This window comes from Suricata suricatta, chromosome 3 (assembly GCF_006229205.1).
Source record: "Suricata suricatta isolate VVHF042 chromosome 3, meerkat_22Aug2017_6uvM2_HiC, whole genome shotgun sequence".
NCBI lineage: Eukaryota > Metazoa > Chordata > Mammalia > Carnivora > Herpestidae > Suricata > Suricata suricatta.
In genome coordinates, this window is record NC_043702.1 from 170,749,735 (window position 1) to 170,762,035 (window position 12,301).

The window sequence follows — 12,301 nt, forward strand, 5'->3', positions numbered from 1 at the left end:
TGAAGTGGCCCCTGTTATTCTGTCACACCTTCCATCTCATCTATCACACACCATTGAATGTTTATTTATATTTAATGTCCCTTTCTCCTACTATTCCGTACGCTCTCCAGGAGCAGGGACCATGAGGGTTTTATCTCTGTATCCTGAGCACCTAGTACACTAACTAGCACACAGAAAGTGTTCAACAAGGGCTCCTGGGGGACTCGGTTGGTTAAGCGACCGACTTCAGCTCAAGTCATGATCTCGCAGTTCGTGAGTTTGAGCCCTGCATCTGGCTCTGAGCTGTCAGCACAGAACCTACTTCAGATTCTGTGTCTCCCTCTCTCCCTGCCCCACCCCTGCACCCTGCTGGTGCTCTCTCTCTCTCTCTCTCTCTCTCTCTCTCTCTCTCTCTCTCTCTCAAAAATAAATGAATGCTGAAAAGATGTTCAACGGATACTTTTTTAAATAAATAAATAAATATGTAGTGGAGTTCTGGAAAAATTAAAGACAAGGTGCCTACAGTCCTTAATGTATTGAAAGAGAGCAATAAACATGAGCGTCGCTGCTGTGCTGTTATTGTTCCTGTTATTAAACTGCCTCCTCCGGACCCCTCGGCACAAGAAGAGAGAACGGGTATATTGTCTGGGGCCCCCTTCCACCCACATCACTCCCTACCTGTTACTCTTCCCAAATTTTAAAACTTCACTCTTTTATCCCCAGGGAAGAATTCCCTGATGTTTTTGTGGGTTTGAGATCTTTTAAAATTTTTTTCCTTCAACGCTTTATTGAGATGTGCCTGACACCAAAAAGCTGAATGTACTTAATGGAACACAACTCGATGTGTTTGGAGATCAGTATGCCTTTGTGAAACTGTGACCACAGTCAGCACTGTAAACATATCTGGCAGCATCAGAAGTTTCCTCTAGCCTCTTTTACTCTTAATTTTTAGTTATTGGTGTGATGAGAACACGTAACATAAGACCTACCCTATTAGAAGTACTTTAAGTACGATATTGTTAATTATAGGCACTGTGCATCCCTCTGGGTGGGACTCACTCCTCACGCATACCTGAAATTTGACGTGCTTTCTCCCAACTCTGCAGAACCACGCCAAGTGCTGAGTCACCAGATCCGTCGTCCCCAAAGCAGCACAGAGATGTGCCAGGAAGATGGGTGCAAACGCCTACCTCTCCTTCCCTGGGGAAGGAGCAATCCCCGGGTAATGTGCTTTCTCCTGATCCCGCAGAGCCCAAGCCAGTGGCTGGGATCCAGCCTGGCTGCCGGGAGCTGCGTGTGGGGCTGCAGACTTGCAGGGACCATGGGAGAGGTTCCCACTGCAGGGGGCGAACCCAACGGGAGACAGGGGCAGATGCGGGCCGGCTGCAGGGGTCCGTTGGTGGGCCAGCCGACTGGCAGGGCCCATAGGCGGGTTTTTGAGATCCACATATCAGTTGCCATGAGCCCAGCCCCTTTGCTTTGTTCTTAGCTGGCCCCGAAATGAGACAGAAATGCAACGTCCCTAAACATTCTGGGGGACAGAAGCAAGCCTCTCAGGCCCGTTGTGAAAGTCTAGGGAAGCAGGATACTCATTTCACTGTGTCTCCGGTGGGAGGAACCAGACTGAGGGAGTCTCTCTAAGCACTGAGCTGTGCGAGCTTGGGGTCACGTAAGTAAAGCAAAATTGTTCTCACCCTTTGCAATGTGGCTGTTCGAAGATTCTGTGCTCCACTGGGGCGCTGGGACCTCTCAATGGGACCCTGGAGCCCTTGGAAAACTATATTTGTCCAGGAATGGCTGTTAAATCAGCATTTCCTTGGGAGGACCCGGGCAAGGCCCCCCACCATCTAGCCGAGTGACTCTAGTACACCATTTTTCAATGTGTCTTCTTCTGATCACAAAATAATAAATACATCTCCTTATAAATATTTCAAACATTCCACAAACAGAAAATCTGTATAGTCCCCAACATACCTACCACAAATGGTTCCCTGTTAAAGGTATAACTTTCTTACCAAAAGGAAGTATTTTTTAGAAAATTTTTGCTTAAGAATATCTCTTCAGGGTGCTTGGTTGGCTCAGGTGTTAGAGCATGAAACTCTTTTTTAATGGGTATTTATTTATTTTGAGAGAAAGAGTGAGAGGGAGAGGAGGGAGAGAATCCCAAGCAGGCTCTGCACTGACAGCATGCAGAGACAGAGCCTCAGGTGGAGCTCGATCTCACAAACTCTGAGATCATGACCTGAGCCAAAATCAAGCGTTGGATGCTTCCCTGACTGAGCCACACAGGTGCTCCTACAATGCAACTCTTGATCTTGGGGATGTAGGTTCGAGCCCCAGACTGAGTATAAAGATTACTTTAAAAATATTTTTTTAAGAAAGAATATCTCTTAAACAACTGTCCAATGTCAGAACATGTCGTTGTAATTTTATCTACAAGTAGTTCATATAGTGCTTTAACTGGAGCAGCTGGCTGGTGCAGTCCGTTAAGTGTCTGACTCTTGATCTCAGCTCAGGTCATGATCTCACAGATTGTGAGTTCAAGCCCTACATCCGTGTCTGTGCTGATGGCATAGAGCCTACTTGGGATTCTGTCTCTCCTACTCTCTGCCCCTCCCCCGCTTGTGAGCTCGCTCTCTCTCAAAATAAATAAATAAACTTAAACATTTTTTTAATGCCTGTAACAACAAACTACAGTCTCTTGCCTTATATTTGCCTCTCCCATACTACTCTTTCTGCATGTGTGCCCACACACACACACACACACACACACACACACACACCACATTATCTACTGAACTTCTTGTCTGTTTAGATTCATTTTTTCCTTGCCCCATCCTCCTAATATGAAGACAGCTCAATTTTGGCTAAACACATATTTAGATGCTTTCATCATTATGACTGTAAAATACTGTTGATTACTGAGCCAAGAAGCGACTATGATTACATCTCCCTTCTTGTACTATTTTCAGTTTTTCTTAGAGTTAATTGCCTCTTTGCTTTGTTTTCATTAAATATCTATATTCCCATGCCCTCCATTATCTCTGTAAAAGTGATTCTCAATATAATTTTCCACTTAGTTAGATCTGTTAAATAATTTATCAGCTTTATATTCTTCTGGAGGCTTGCCTGTCAAAGCATCTGACCCCATATTCCACCGTGAGCTGGTTATTTGCTGTGCCTGATACACATCAATTTTCCTGGGACTCCCTTTGCTGTCACCTTTGACAACCCTTTTACCCATCTCCTCTGTGAGGTAGTCCAGCTTTTGTACCCCATGATTTCCTTTATGTATTTCTGAATTCTTTAAATAGCTACAGGAATTGTGTATTATTCTGTAATTTTAAACCAATACAATTCTTCTAAAATTTTAAAGCAATTTCTAAAGTTGAATGCAAAATTTGGGGGCACCTGGGTGGTTCAGTCGGTTGAGCATCTGACTTCGCCTCAGGTCATGATCGCACGGTTCATGAGTTCGAGCCCCTGTCGGACTCTGTGCTGACAGCTCAGAGCCTGGAGCCTGCTGTGGATTCTGTGTCTCCCCCACTCTCTGCCCCTTACCTCCCTTACTCTCTGTCTCTGTCTCTCTCTCAAAAATAAATAAACAAAAAATTCTTTTGAAATATTTAAAGTTAAATGCAAAATTTAAACAGACCAAGACTGTTGGAGAGAGCCCATGTGCTAGGAATCATGTAATGAAGACCAGCTCTTAAGACCTCAAGATTCAGTGGGAAGAAGGGTGGGGGAGTTCAGATAAAGAATAACAGAAATAGTGGCTGCAAACAACAGATGAGCCAAATGAAATTCATCAAAGTTAAACTAATCTCACATAGTGCCTATCAATTATATTAACAGTGGAATAGAACAGGACTGGAGAAAAAATTTGATCAAGAAGAAGGAAAAATTTCTAGGAACAGAGATGTGGAGGCATCAAAGAAAAGAGAAGAGGGTTACCACCATACTCATGCAGGATGGCCTCAAGCTCAAAAGAAATCTCTTTGGGCACCAAAGGGTATCAATCAAAAAAAAAACCTAAGACTTCTAAGGTCCTTCAGAGGGGAAGAAGGAATAATCTGTGAAGTCAGGGCAGGTAGAGAAATGTTTTTCAACATCCAGGATGCCAAAACCCAGCCAGAAAATTAGAGACCACGTCATGGCAAGGACTGCTAATCCATCCAGAGCAGAAAATCTACAAGAATCTACCCCGAGTCTGGACAGTGCTGAGGAGGACCACTACTAACACAAGAACTAGAAATGTTGGGTACGAATACCCAATAGGTGAGTGAGGAAAGAGCTTATGAGAAAAATTCAGCTCACATTTCACTCTAAACCAAGTAAGAAAATATAGACATCTTGATTCTCATATTTCCTTAAACCGTTTGAACACCCTCCATATTTGTTGACAGTGCCACTCTCTCTTCTCTTGGCTTCTGTGACCCCACATTTCCCCTGGTTTTCCTCCTTCTTTGCCAGCTGCTTCTCAGCGTCCTTCTGAATCTCCTTCTCCTCTGCAGGATCAGTAAACACTGGAGCTCAGACCTGGACCCTTTCATCTTCCATCAACATGTTCTTGTACGATGTCAACCATTGCCATTGTCTTAATCCTATGTATATGCGAATGGTTCCCAAATTTATATCTTTAGTTCTGACCTGCTGCTGGTTTACATCACTAACTGCTTACTTGGCATCTCCACTTATAAGTCTAACACACATATCAAATTTAGAATGTCAAAAAGAAAAAAAACATTGAATTTCCTTCTCCAAGGCGTTTCTTCTACCACCCTTTCCTGTATCAGTAAATGGCGCCATTGTTATGGGACATTATCAGATCTCCTTTACTGGCCAGAAGACCACCCCACACTCACCATATCATTAATCATTGTTTTTCCTTTCTGGTGGGAAACAAAAGGAATTAGCCAACTGTAAATAATCTATTGTTATGAAGGCAAACACATTAAGACCCGGATGCCCCACTCCCAAGGGATAGAAATGCATTTTGCAGCCAGGGAGAAAAAAACATGTGATGCCTACAAAATTACCACAAAAGAAAAACAAACACCTTTCTTTGTCCAGAAAGTAAGCTTGTTCCTCCATGTTTTCATTGTAGAATGGAGGACAGGACCCCACAGTTAAACTTCTTTCACTGAGGGAAAAAGTCTGTGATGGGCTGTCCTGGGAAGATAATGGAAGGGAAGAGAAACAAGAGAAACACTCTCTCCTTTCCAACAGCCTCTCTGTCCCCCCCCCCCCCCGTCACAGTATCTCAGCCACAATGGTTTTCATCTGCTCCTGGAATAATGCCAACCCTCCTTCCTGCCTCTGTGCCTGTGCACATTCAATTCCCTCTATGATTCTACAGACACACGCACGCACACATGCACGCACACATGCACGCATGCACACAAGCCACTTGCTAATCATCCTCCAGGACTCTGCTTCCACATCATGTCTCCAGAGAAGACTTCTCTGACATATTCTCCCTCACTATTCCCGGGATGTGGTCTCAGAGCCCCATGTATTTCTCCAACCATTGGTACAAATTCTAATTTAGGAGCATTAATGTAATTTTGCGTTTGATACATCTAATATATCTCATTGCATTCTAAGTTCCAAGAGAATAGTGACTATGTCCCAGGAACCTCACGTGGCACTGAGTCTGTCAAAGTAGGCATTCAATAAATACTTGTTGAATAAACAAGCCAACAATAGATTGGAAATAATTTGGTTAGATGGGGGTGGAGGAGAGAACTTAAAGACTAGAGGCCAGAGGGGCACCTGGATGGCTCAGTCGTTGAGTGTCTGACTCTTGATTTCAGCTCAGGCCATGATCTGGGTTCTTGGGTTCAGGTCCCGCATGTGGCTCTGCATTGGCAATGTGGAGCCTGCTTGGGATTCTCTCTCTCCCTCTCTCTCTGCCCCTCCCCTGCTCTTTCTCTCTCTCTCTCTCAAAATAAATAAATAAACATTAAAAAAAAAAAGACTAGAGAAAGGACCAAGTTAAAGAATGAATGACATAGAATACACAGTGCCTGGGTGTATCAGTCAGTTAAGTGTAAGACTCGTGATTTCAGCTTAAGGCATGATCTCACTGCTTATAGGTTGGAGCCCTACATCGGGCTCTGTGCTGGCAGCATGGAACCTGTTTTGGATTCTCTGTGTCTCTCTCGCTGCCCTTCCCCCTTTCATACTCCTTCTCAAAATAAATCAATAAACTTAAAAATATTGTGATAATACAACCAATTTAGTTGAATGCTGGGAACACCAGCAGGGATTCCTTGTGTATGGAGGGACAGCTCTCCAGTCAAGTCACACCAGGATCACAAACCCCAATCTTTTTCATCACAATGCCCTGATCTGCCTCTGAAATCTGAAAGTTGAAATGACCACTCTTCCTCTTCCTTATATTTTCCCTATTCTCACTGGTGTTTCCTCCCTCCTTTACTGATTTTTAAGTCACTGAGACTCTTATCCCTGTCTGAATAGCTTTCATTCCCTGTCCACAAGTAAATAAAGTCATTACTAACACGCTATGAGATCTCTTCCTTAGCTTTTCATATTGCTGGGCTAGCATTCAATCCAAAGGATTGTCTCTTCCCCATCCTGACTCCCCAGTACACCTGCAATGTCTGCAGCAGAAAGCCCGTGAACCACACAGCACATCACAAATCCATTCAATTTCTCTTTGGGCCTTTGCTCCATTCTCTGATGCTCTTACTCCCCCAGTGAATTCAAACTCTCCCAACCCTCACATGTTGTCAGTAGTCACTTATCCAGTGGTTCTTGACCCTTTACTGCTCATTGGAACTACATGAGGAGTTTTTAAAACCACCAATGCAGGACCCAACATCCAGAGATACTGATCTAATTATTCTTGACTGGGATACAGGCAGCAGTATTTTTTTTAACTCTCTGGGTAATTCCAGTCTACTTAATGGCAGAAACATTTCCTTGTGCATGGAGACTTCATGGGGCAGTCTTTGAGAGGAGAGTGGTCTTCTTGGTGAGGTAACACCTTGGTCTTCGGGTACTTTAAGAGAACACCAAAGGCATGCTTGTAGACTTGAGAGACGGAACTAGGAGTCCATAGGCCACTGCCCACCTGCTATCTCCTTCAGAGCCAGCACCTAAGGGTGGAGGATAAAACAATCTCAGTCAGTGAAGGGCTGAGGAAAGTGGGCATGGGAGCTGTGATGGGGGCGTTGGGGGTAGGGGGAAACAGTAATGGAGTAAAAAAGGAAGAAAGCATTCCCTTAACATACTTTCTTAAGTCCCAAACCAGAAATCACAAACTGGCAGCTGGAGACCAGGATCCTATCTACAGATATTTGTCCCCATAATTCTTTAATTTTTTTTGTTGTTATTATTGCCATGCTGTGCTCACCACAAGGGTAGCCACCATCTGTCACCATAGAGTGCTATTACAGCACCATCGGTCATATGCTCTATGCCGTGCCCTCCATCCCTGTGACTTGCTCATTCCATAACTGGAGGCCTGTATTCCCACTCCCCCTACACCTTAATTTTAAAATTAGTAACATGAAAAATTGAGACAATTTGCCTAAAGATCCTCATTTCTCACTCTTCTTTAAAAATGTTTTCCAGACATCTCACTACATTGGGACCACATTCCTCCAGAGCAACAATATCTGGTGCTGAGGGACATTTGTCCTATCCTAATCCATAGTCTGACGCGTTATCCATTGCACCCTTCCCTCATTTGTCCTATTCTAAATGGGGCTCACACTCTACCCTTCATCCCAGCCTGGCCTGTCTACCTCAGTCATTTATTTGATTTGCCTGATATCTAGAAATATTTAAGCTTTCAAACTCTAGCTTAAGCCATGAGGCTTTGCCCCATTCCATGTTGGTCAAAGAAGCAAATTAGCAAGTCAGGCAAAGTAACACTATCTGATCTCCTTTGCCCACTCCCATCCACCCCAAACCAATAATTGGACTTTGTGTGGCTTTTGAACGTTTTTCTAAAGCTTTTAGTAAAGATCCACTGAACGTCCACCAGGGTCTAGTGTATATGTCTATAGGAGGAAGATGGTCACAGATGGACGCAGAGCAGAGAGAAGGTAACCCTGCTCCAGAATCTGAAGGCAGACATCTCATTTTAAACTTGGCAGTGATGAGGGGCACCTGGGTGGCTCCATCAGTTAAGCCTCCGACTTCAACTCAGGTCATGATCTCATGGCTCATGAGTTCAAGCCCCATGTCTGAGCTGTCTGCACAGAGCCTGGATCCTGCTCCAGAGTCTGTATGTGTGTGTGTGTGTGTGTGTGTGTGTGTGTGTGTCTGCCCCTCCCCTGCTCATGCTCTGTCTCTGTCTCTCTCTCCTTCAAAATAAATAAATATTTAAAATATTTAAATTTCACCATGATGAAAATGAGCTGAGAAGTGACTTCTCAACTAGAGAAAGAGAGGAAGTCTGAACTCTTGACTCCCCCCTTCCCCGAGATTACCTAAAGACACTTCCTGTGGAAAAGAAGGAAGGGGGCATTGCCACTGACCTCTGACTCCCAGACCATAGCATCAGCTATGCCCAAAGCTTTCACTTCCTCCTACTTGGTCCAACACTCTTCCGAAGCTTCCCTCTCAAAAGTGCCTATGCCCAGGTGCATGCTGACGCCCTCTGTGGCACTTGACATTACAGAGTCCCCTCCTCTGCTAAAGTTCCTCTCCTTTTAGCTACCAGTATATTTGCATGCTAACCCTCTCCTCTGTCTTTCTGGCTCCTTCTCACCTCTCCTTGGCTTGGCTTCTCTTACAATTTTTGTTTCATAAATAGATTTGTTTCCCTAGATCCTGATGACTGGACACCTCCTGGATGTCCAATAATCACCTTAAATGCTGCTTTTTCTCTCTCCCTTAATTCGTTTCCATAGACTATATATCACAAATACTCCCAGTGACTCAAAGAAAGGAGAAAATTCCATCAAAGCCCCTCTCGGGATCTGATAACAATCCCAGTCATGGGGTGAGCTTATGGCAATCTAAAACAAAAGGGAAGGTAACCTAAATGTTTACCTTCTTACAATAGAGATTTTTGAGAGAGGAAGCATGCAGGAAAGGAGCCTGCTTATGACAGGGGGTAGAACATGCAGTTTGAAAAGAGGCAGTCAGTGTTACATTGAGGGTTTATATTCCAAAAACAAAATGCACCTCTTCAACAGCTAATCCTACAAATAATCAAATTTGTTAAACAGTTGTTATGTAGTTATTCATTCATTCAGTGAACATACGGCTTCCCTGTGTGCCAAGTACTAGGTGCTAACTTGTAACAAGATGGGGCCTCAGTCCTCAGGAATCATGGGGATAACAGACACTTACCAAATGTATAGCAGTTCTAGGTGGTAAACTTACCTCTGCGGTAAGTGCTATCTATAAACTAATCCTTCAGAGGTACTGGCGATATCATTGAACCCACCAGGCCCTGCAGCCTCCGGGCCTTTATACCTCCTACTCTCCCCATGCACATCTCTATCCCCAGATCCTGGTGTGACCCGCTCTTTCTCACTATTCATGTCAAAGAGGCTTTCTCTGATTTTCCTGCCTAAAATTGCTCCCAGCCTCCCCACCCCCACTCACTTTGTCCTGTTACCCTTTGTTTTCTCGTAGCACAGATCACTATTGGAAAATGCATTATTTATTTCTATACAGGTTTCTTGCCTGGCTCCCCCACTAGACTCTGAGTTCAATGATGGCATAGATCTTGTCCCTTTTTTTCACCATGTTCTTAGCACTCAGAATAGTGCCTGATGCAAAATAGATATTCTAAGTATTGGTAAACAAATGAAGAACAATTAGAGAGTAACAGGAGACACCCACCCAGATGAGGTGATGAAGGAAGGCTTCTCTGAGGTAGTTTTGGGGTTTTTTATTTTAAAAAATTTGCAAATAATAACTTGCAACCAAAACTTCTTATCTGATGTGGACACACACACACACACACACACACACACACACACACCAATTCTCAACTAGAACATGCCTCGTTGCTGGGGCCCATGTAACTGAATCTCAGGATGATTCGTCTGGGCCAGAGGCTGACATTTAACATCCATCCTATCTTCGTTCCATGTGACTTCCTGTGCTATAGAAATGGAACCTCTAACAAACTAGATGTTCTAGACTTCCAAAAGTTGGGCAGTTTCTTTCTGTTTTTCTTCACCAACTTTTTGTTGCACAGATATGGGTTGAAGGAGACAAAGAGTCAGACTCAATCAGTGTTGACAAATCAGATATAGAATTCAGAGTTCAGAAATAGAATTCACAGGAATTGGTGACTTGACTATATATGGGAGATGAGGAAGAGAAATATGACTATGATGAGTCAAATATATCAGTGATTGATTGAAATTCAAAAATACAGAGAAGGGAGTTTGGAGAAAATAATTAATTTAGTCCTGAATGAATTTAAGCTGCCTGAAGGACATCCAAAGTCTCTTCAGTGAACAGTCAGAAATCAAGGACTAGAGCAAGAGAGCACAGTGGGGGCTGGAGCTACAGATCTGGAAGCCACATGCATTTGGGTGTTAGCTGAAGTCATGAGCTTGGTGGGGTCACCCAGGGAATGTATGTACAATGAGAGCAGAAGAGGGCACATTGGGAGCCCTCAGTACTGAGAAGTTACCACTGAGAAGGAAAATCCAAGAGATGACAACAGAAGAAATTGACAAAGAGATAGGAGAACCAAGAGATCTCAAAGTCACAACAGTTCAAGATAAAAGAAGTTCAAGAAAGTGGAAGTGATGGCAACTTCTGCAGAAAACTTAAGATAAATGTTTGGTAAACAGGACATCATGCATGACCATACAAGGAGCAATTTTAGCGTCAAATCTCATGTTGTAAGACTGTCATCCTTCCTATTAGAATCACCTACTATCTTCAGATCACTGACCCCCAACTTCCTGAAGAGTTTAGCTTCTGGCTGACTTGTACACTCTACAATGGTACTTCTTTTGCATTTCTATCCATGCACATGGTCCTTCCATTAGCCTTGCTTTTAAGGTCCCTTACCTCCTTTCCTCCAATGACCTTGTCTTCCCCTCCTTTCAGTCGATTAGCCCCTCAATTGTTCCATCTTGGTCTTCTCTTCTGTCTTTCTGGCTCCCTTTTACCACTCCTTGGTTTGGCTCCTCTTGTGTGTGATTCCTGCCCTGTAAGCTGATTCGTTTCTCTAGACACAGCTGACTAGACATCTCCTATAGTCATACTCTAGTACCAAAATCTACAATCTTTCTGTAATCTTAGTGTTAAGCGTCCCACTCTCTCTAATCACTATCTTCCATCTTTTCATTTTGCTCCTTCTCCAACAATCCCTTCACCTCCATGTCCCAGCCAGTAGTCCACTGGTCCAACCTTTCACTATTTCTTCTGCCCCTGTGGCACCACTGTTTTCCATGCCCAGTTTAATATCCATGGTAAGTCATTACCACCACTCCTCCCAACACACCCTCAACTCCCTTTTTCCATTTTGAGTTGTACTGCCTGGCCAAAAAAACAGTTTAAAAAATCAATACTGCTTAATTCCAACTTGGGCTTATTTATCCCTGAATTTGTACAACTAGCTGGAAAAAAAAGTGTACAACCATGCTATGATTAGCCTCACTTAAATTTATGATCTTTAACTTCAATGCTGCCAGGCAATTATAACTTTATTTCCCTTGTTCATTCTCTTACTCTCCTAAACAACTAGGAGGTGAGGGCAGACAAGTGACAGAGGGCATTGCCTTCCAATACTTCGTCAACTGTCCTCACTCTCAGCTTCCTTACTGAAAAAGCAGATGCCATCTGAAAAGGACTTCCACATACTTCCATTGTAACGTCTATCCACCTCCCTTCCTTTGTGTCCTGCTCTGTCTTCTCTTCCTCTCTGTATGTTTCTGCATTCTCCTGTTACTATAGATGAATTTAACTGTGTCAAGTAAGGGACAGTTTCTCTACTTATGCACTAGAACCTATCTCCTCTCAGCTGCTCAAGGACAATGCCCCAGAAATTCTTCCCTTTTAAATCTGATTTAACAAATTCCCCCTCTACTAGAGATTTCCCATCAGATTACCAACATGTATTTCTCCCATCTAATAAGCAAAACAAAACTCTCTTAATCCTACTTCTAGATATTTTCTGCTTACAGCAAAATTCCTACTTTTCTGCCCCCACTCTCTTTTTTTTTCCATAATATTTTATTGTCAAATTGTTTTCCATACAACACCCAGTGCTCTTCCCCATAAGTGCCCTCCACCATCACCACCACCTCTTTCCCCCCCTCCCCCTTCCCCTTCAATTCTCAGTTCATTTTCAGCATTCAATAGTCTC

The 12,301-nt window shown here is 43.4% G+C and overlaps 1 long non-coding RNA gene across 1 annotated transcript; it reads right to left on the reverse strand.

The window, feature by feature from the left end:
• Positions 1–6,825: 6,825 nt before the first annotated feature.
• On the reverse strand, positions 6,826–8,627 carry LOC115286860. Its single transcript, XR_003906319.1, has 2 exons — positions 8,493–8,627; positions 6,826–7,103 (listed from the first exon to the last, which is right to left on the reverse strand). It is a non-coding gene; the product is annotated as an uncharacterized LOC115286860 (long non-coding RNA).
• Positions 8,628–12,301: the final 3,674 nt, after the last annotated feature.